This window comes from Globicephala melas, chromosome 12 (genome assembly GCF_963455315.2).
Source record: "Globicephala melas chromosome 12, mGloMel1.2, whole genome shotgun sequence".
NCBI classification, from domain to species: Eukaryota; Metazoa; Chordata; class Mammalia; order Artiodactyla; family Delphinidae; genus Globicephala; species Globicephala melas.
In genome coordinates this window covers 6,088,548-6,096,774 of record NC_083325.1, presented here as the reverse complement: position 1 = coordinate 6,096,774, position 8,227 = coordinate 6,088,548, and positions in this window count along the sequence as shown.

Here is an 8,227-nt window from a genome sequence, read left to right as displayed (position 1 = left end):
GGTACGCGGGCCTCTCACTGTTGTGGACCCTCCCGCTGTGGAGCACAGGCTCCGGACGTGCAGGCTCAGCGGCCATGGCTCACGGGCCCAGCCGCTCTGCGGCATGGGGGTTCTTCCCGGACCGGGGCACGAACCCGCGTCCCCTGCATCGGCAGGCGGACTCTCAACCACTGCGCCACCAGGGAAGCCCAATATTTTTATAAGTGTATGATCCATCCTGAGTTAATTTTTATATCAGTTGTGAAGTTCACTTTTTGCACATGGACGTCTAGTTGTTCCTGCACCGTTTGTTGAAAAGCTAGTCCTATTCCACTGAATTACTCTTGCACCTTTGTGAAAAATCATGTGAGCATATTTGAGCGGGTCTATTTCTGGTTCTCTACTCTGTCCCTGTTCTGTGTCTATGCCTCCACCAAACCACACTGTCTTGATTACCATAGCTGCAGAGTGAGCCTTAATATCAGGTAGTGTCTTCTCCCACTTGACTCTTCTTTGTCAAGGTTGTCTGAACTATTTTAGGGCCTTGCCTTTCCATATAACTTTTAGAACAAGCCGTCTATGTCTACAAAAAAACCTTGCTGGGATTTATTTTAAAGAACAACTTCATTGAGAGATAATTCACACATCACGCAATGCACCCTTTTAAAGAGCGCAATTTGCAGCAAAGGAAACCGTAAACAATGAAAAAGATGACCTACGGAATGGGAGAAAATATTTGCAAATGATGCGACCAACAAGGGCTTAATCTCCAAAATACACAAACAACCCGTACAACTCGACAACAACAAAGCCAACAACCCAATCGAAAAACGGCTGAAGAACTAAACAGACATTTCTCCAAGGAAGACATGCACACGGCCAACGGGCACGTGAAAAGATGCTTCACATTGCTAACCATCAGAGTAATGCAAATCAAAACTGCAGTGAGGCATCCCCTTACACCGATCAGAACGACCGTCATTAAAAAGTCTACAAATAACAAATGCTGGAGAGGGTGTGGAGAAAAGGGGCCCACCCACACTGTTGGTGGGAATGTAAGTTAGTGCAGCCCCTATGGAAAATAGTACGGAGGTTCCTCAAAAAGCTAAAAATAGAGTTGCCATCTGATCCAGCAATCCCACTCTTGGGCATATATCCAGACGAAACTCTAATTCAAAAAGATACATGCATCCCTATGTTTATAGCAGCACTGTTCACAATAGCCAAGACAGGGAAACAACCTAAATGTCCACTGACAGATGAATGGATAAAGAAGATGTGGTACACATATACAATGGAATATTACTCAGCCATAAAAAAGAACAAAATAATGCCATTTGCAGCAACATGGACGGAACTAGAGATTATCATACTAAGTGAAGTAAGTCAGAGAGAGAAAGACAAATATCATATGATATTACTTATATGTGGAATCTAAAGTATAACACAAATGAACTTATCTATGAAACAGAAACAGACTCACAGACATAGAGAACAGACTTGTGGTTGCCAAGGTGGGTGGGGTGGGGGAGCGATGGACTGGGAGTTTGGGCTTAGCAGATGCAAACTAGTATACATAGGATGGATAAACAACAAGGTCCTACTGTATAGCACAGGGGACTCTTCAATATCCTGTGATAAACCACAATGGAAAAGAATATATATAAAAAAAGAACATATATATGTGTATGTATAACTGAATCACTCCACTGTACAGCAGAAATTAACACAACATTGTAAATCAACTATACTTCAATAAAAATAAAGAGCACAGGGCTTCCCTGGTGGCGCAGTGGCTGAAAGTCCGCCTGCCGATGCAGGGGACATGGGTTCGTGCCCCGGTCCGGGAGGATCCCACGTGCCGCAGAGCGGCTGGGCCCGTGAGCCATGGCTGCTGAGCTTGCGCGTCCGGAGCCTGTGCTCCGCAACGGGAGAGGCCACAACAGTGAGAGGCCTGCGTACCACAGAAAAAAAAAAAAAAAAAAAAAAAAAGCACAATTTGGTGTTTTCTTAGCTTATTCACAAGGTCACGTACTTGTGCAGAGAAGACAGAACACGGCAGGCCTGAGACGGCTATCCTCAGAGAGGCCTGCTTGCCAGACTTGCCCTCGGCTGGCGTCTGAGAACTGGGCTCCTGGAGTGTTTCCAGTCAACAAGGAACAAGTAAGAGGGGTTCGCTGCGCCTGGACTGTTTCTGCACACAGTGTAGTTGAGGCTGAGTAAACTTTCTTGGTGGTTTTGGCACATGCTCGGAAGAGGGTGCTTATGGGACCAGCCCTTAGTAAAGCCTCTGCGTGTACAGTCTCCGATGGGCTTCCCTGAGCTGAAACGTCACACGCGTGTTGCTGTGTTTTTCCTGCACAGAGGGCTGTGCTCTGTGTGAGCCCTCGGGGGAGGGCGAGAGCAGGAGAAAGGCTGCACGTGGATCCCTCCAGACAGTGCCTCTCTTTCCCTTCTGATCTGTGTATCCTCACTGCATCTCTGTAGTCAGTCTTAGCCGGGGCTGAGAGCTCCCTGTTGGCGTGGCCTGAGGGGCTGGAGAGCTTTTCTCAGGCAGGGCAGGGATTTCCCTCTGTAGCGGAGGGATTCCGTCAGCTGGACTCCTTGGCTGCTTCTTGGGTGGGCTGGGGGGACAAAGAGGTTTCCTGGACCACGCTGCTTGCTGTAGCTGGGCCTCCCCTGACAGGTGGGCTCGCATTCCCAGTATCTCCTGGTGGAAAAGGGATGTCTCAGACCCAGCGAGGAAGGAGAGTGTTTCCTCTGGCTGTTTGTATTTGGTGGGAATCTCCCTAGCGCTTCCCCTTGCCTGGTATTGTTAGAAGAATGAGTCTGTCTGGGATGCTTTTTCTTGCTCGGCTGGGGGTGGTGGTGCTGGGAAACACTGGGTCTAGCGTCGGGGGTTGCGGGATACCCCGCCTCTGTGCTGTGTGTAGCCCTGGGGTTCCCAACCTGCTCACTTTCTTCTTACCACTGTTCAGAGTTTTCCTCTGGTTGCTTCTTGCATTATTTCCAGGGTTTACAGTTGTGCTGAGCAGGGAGAAGCAGAAAGAAATGTGTCTACACCATTCTGTCCCAATCCAAAGGCTCCATCATCTTTTTTAAAAAAAGTTTTATTGGAGTATAGTTGATTTACAGTGTTATGTTACGGTGTCTCATTCTTTTCTTCTTTAACATCTTTATTGATGTATAATTGCTTTACAATGGTGTGTTAGTTTCTGCTTTATAACAAAGTGAATCAGCTATACACATACATATATCCCCTATCTCTTCCCTCCTGCGTCTTCCTCCCACCCTCCCTATCCCACCCCTCTAGGTGGTCACAAAGCACCGAGCTGATCTCCCTGTGCTATGCGGCTGCTTCCCACTAGCTATCTGTTTTACATTTGGTAGCGTATATATGTCCATGCCACTCTCTCACTTCGTCCCAGCTTACCCTTCCCCCTCCCCATGTCCTCAAGTCCATTCTCTACGTCTGTGTCTTTATTCCTGTCCTGCCCCTAGGTTCTTCAGAACCTTTTTTTTTTTTTTTTTTAGATTCCATATATATGTGTTAGCATACGGTATTTGTTTTTCTCTTTCTGACTTACTTCACTCTGTATGACAGACTCTAGGTCCATCCACCTCACTACAAATAACTCAATTCCGCTTCTTTTTATGGCTGAGTAATATTCCATTGTATATATGTGCCACATCTTCTTTATCCATTTATCCGATGATGGACACTTAGGCTGCTTCCATGTCCTGGCTATTGTAAATAGAGCTGCAGTGAACCAGTGTCTCATTCTTAAAGTGGATCTCTGGACTATAGATTTCTACTTCATACTTTTTTTTTTTTTTTTGGCCGCTCGGCATGTGGGATCTTAATTCCCCGACCCGGGATCGAACCCTCGCCCCATGCATTGGCAGCATGGAGTCTTAACCACTGGACCGCCAGGCAAGTCCCCCATCGTCATATTTTAATTGATGAGGAACAAACATATAAGTAAGCATTTCACTCACCATTAACATTGATGTATAAAGTATATATGGTCTTTTTCAAAAAGTTTCTGGAGTAGCTTGAATCATGTCCAGGGAACAGGCTGTAGATTCACTTTTCCTGGCTCCTGCCCTCGAATCCAAACCGATACCCTGGAGATGATTCAATCGCCCGTGAGGAAAGGGCTCTGAAAGCTGGAAGGAAGATGGTGGACGGCCTGGGAGCACAGGACTGGAGAAGCAACCACGTGATGAGTTCGCTGTTTTGTTTTGATCGCCCATGTGTATCTGGACTGCACACAGGAGGGACCTGGAACCCAGAACTGTCAACAGGCACAGACCTGAATCCCAAGAGGACCAGGAGAGGGAAGCCTGACAGAGACAGCAGGAGCTGGCCACCCCAAATGCCCACAGCGGCAGCTCTAAAGTGCTGGTGGGCTGACCACCCCCTACCACCCCCGGGACGCTGATGTAGGGACAGTATTGAAGCCCCTCGCCAGTTCAACGCCCAGTCCACACTTGGAGCTCAGCAGGGCAGGCGGTTTACCCACAGGGGTAATACCAGCGAGACTGGTGTCTCCCTGCCCTACACCAGGTGGCATAAGGGGATGCAGGCCCAGCACTCTGGCTCTCCCAGCTCCCCAGAGAAGGTGGCCCATGGACGTGGGTTCAGCCCCTGCAGGTGGCCCAGCAGGTAACTGAGCACAAGCCCCGGCAGTGCCAGAAGAGTGAAACAGATCAGAACAGCATGATCAGAAAACTGAACTGTCACTGGAACCAGAGCCCACAAAAGCAGACCAGATCCTATATGCTACGCCTAAATCAGTGCCTGCCTGCTAAAGGAGAAGGTTTAAACAGGGTCAAGTCTCCTGACATAACCCAAATGCCCAGGATACGACAGAAAATCACCCCTAAAATACAAAGATCAGTGGAACAGAACACAGAGCCCAGAAATAAACCCACACATATATGGTCAATTAACTTACGACAAAGGAGCTAAGAATATACAACGGGGAAAGGACAGTCTCTTCAATAATGGCACCGGGAAGACTGAACAGACACATGCAAAAGAATGAATTAGATCACTCTCTTACACCATACACAAAATTAACTCAAAATGAATTAGAGCTGAATGTAAGACCTAAGCCTAGAAGAACTTCTAGGAGCAAACATAGGTGGTAAGCTCCTTGACATAGATCCTGGTGACGAATTTTTTGAAATCTGACCCAAAAGTAAAAGCAACAAAGAAGTGGGATTACATCAAACTAAAAACCTTGTGCCCAGTAAAGGAAACCATCAACAAAGTGAAAAGTCAACCTATGGAACTGGAGAAAATATTTGCAAATCATATCTCTGATAAGGGGTTAATATCCAAAATAGAAAGAGCTCATACAACTCAACAGCAAACACCAAACAATCCAATTAAAAATGGGCAGAATATCTGAACAGACGTTTTTGCAACGAAGACATGCAGATGGCCGACAAGTACATGAAAAGGTGCTCAACATCACTGATCATCAGGGAAATGCACATCATTTCCTTCACAGTGAGGTATCACCTCACACCTGCTAGAATGGCTGTCATCAAGAAGACAGGAGACGCAAGAGGGAAGAGATATGGGAACATATGTATATGTATAACTGATTCACTTGTTTATAAAGCAGAAACTAACACACCATTGTAAAGCAATTATACTCCAATAAAGATGTTAAAAAAAAAAAAAGAAGACAGGAGAGAACAACTGCTGGAGAGGGTGTGGAGAAAAGGGAGCCCTTGTGCACTGCTGGCGGGAATGTAAAAACACCATATGATCCACCAATCCCACTCCTGGGGATTTATCTGAAGAAAACAAAAGCACTAACTTGCAAAGATACATGTACCTCCATGATCACTGCAGCATTATTTACACCAGCCGAGATATGAAAACGACCTACGTGTCCACTGACAGGTGAACGAATAAAGCCAATTATGGTATATATACACAGTGGAATGATATTCAGCCATAAAAAATAATGAAATCTTGCCATTTGGGACAACATGGATGGACCCTGAGGGCAGTATGCTAAGTGAAATAAGCCAGACAGAAAAAGACAAATATTATATGATCTCACTTGCACGTGGAATCTAAAAAGAAGAGCAAAGCAAAAACCAAGCTCACAGGTACAGTGGCTGCCAGGGATGGAGGGGCTGGTGGTGCTGGAGGGTGGGCAAAAGGGGTGAAGGGAGACAAAAGGTACAAACTTCCAGGTATAAAATAAGTAAGTCCTGGGAACGTTATGTATAGCAGGATGATTAGAGTTACTAATACTGTGTCATATATTTGAAATTTGCTAACGGAGTAGTAGATCTTAAAAGTTACCATGACCAGAAAAAATTCTGTCACTATGTGTGGTGACAGATGATAACTAGACTTATTGTGGTGATCATTTTGCAATATACACAAATATCTAATCATTATGTTGTACACCTGAAGCTAATATTATGTTGTATATCAATTATACCTCAATAAAAAAAGAAAGAAAGGAAGGAAGGAAGGAAGGAGGGAAGGGAGGGAGGGAGGAAGGAAACCACCCATAATACTAAGAGTCAGGTAAATCACAATTTGCATCAGAAAAGACAATCTACTGACGCCAACACTGAGATGAACCAGATGTTGGAATTATGTGACAAAGATTTTCACACAGTCATTATAATAGTGTTCCAAGTAATTATCAATTCTTTTGAAACAGATTAAAAAAACAGAAAACCTCTGCAAGGAAACAGAAGTTACACAACAGAACCAAGTAGGAATGATAGAATCGAAAAACACAACAGCCAAAATAAAAATAACACACATAACACTATGAAAAAATCATGCAGATATATTAAAATAAATACATGAAAGCCAAGGGCAATATGCTGAAGAGTCTTATTAAATGTTTACCATGTGCCAGGTACTGTTTTAAGCATTTTCCTTGTATTAATTCATTTAATCTTCACAACAGCCCTGTGACGTAGATATTAGTATCCTTGTTAATGGGTGAGGAATCTGAGACACAGAGAGGTTGAGTGACTTGCCTAAGATCACACAGCTTACTAGAGGTGGAGCTGGGGAGTCTGTCCTAGAGTCTCTGCTCCTGTCCACGTGTAGTGTTGCTTGGTATTCTGCTGCCTCTTTCAGAGAATGAAAGGAATTCCAGTGACAAGTCTCAGTGGGCATTTCTGCCAGGGCTGTGGCTAAGCCTCCTCACGGGCCCCTCCCCCTCCTCTTCCATCTCCTCCTACAGCCCAGAATTAGCACAGCTGCCAGAGGATCTCCACTTGACACGCCAATCAGCCTGCTTCACTCCCCAGCCTGAGTCTCCCCAGCGGCTCACATCACACTCGGAATAACATCCTGCCTCCTTCCCAAGACCTGTGGGCCCTGCGTGTGTTTTCAGATCCCCCTCCGCCCACTCTCCTGTTCACGCCAACCTCCACCCTCAGACTTCCTCGCTCTTTTTTGCACTCACCCCTGCCCCAGGCCCTCTGCACCTGCCCTTTCCCCTCCCGGAATGCTGGTCGCCCAGATCTTCACTTGGCCACTTGCTTTTTTCACATTTCTGCTCCAAAGGCATCTTCCCAGGGAGGCCTCGCATGACTGCATTTTATGGTCTTCAGATCAATCTCACTATCGTTCCTTTTTGACTGTCTTTCTCCCCAACTAAAACTGACCAGAGGGGGAATTCCCTGGCAGTCCAGTGGTTAGGACTCCACGCTTCCACTGCAGGGGGCTTGGGTTCGATCCCTCGTCAGGGAACTGAGATCTTGCATGCCACGTGGCACGGCCACAAAAAAAAAAAAGCTGGGGCAAAAAAAAATAATAATTAAAAAAATAAATAAACCTGACCAGTGGGAAGGCCTTGTTTATCTTGCTTACTGCTTCATCACCAGTGGCTAGAACAGGGCCTGACTTAGTGTAGGAACTTAAATATTTGTTGAATGAACAGATAAATGAATGGATGAGAGATATAGTTTTCATTACCTGGAAAGCAGAGAGATGAAGTTTTTATTTTCAGACCTAATTTTTAAAAGGTCACACAGGTCCTAATGTAAAAGACGTCATATAATAAAATAGAAAACAGTTTCACCAGCACAGTTCCTAGATTAACAACAGTATTAACATTTATTATATTCTGCCTTCAAAATATACATGTTGTATTTCTTAAAACATGGTGTCGGTAAGAAACTTACCCTTAAACCTTAATGCTTTTTAAGCTACGGTAATCAAGACAATATGGTACTGGCACAAAAC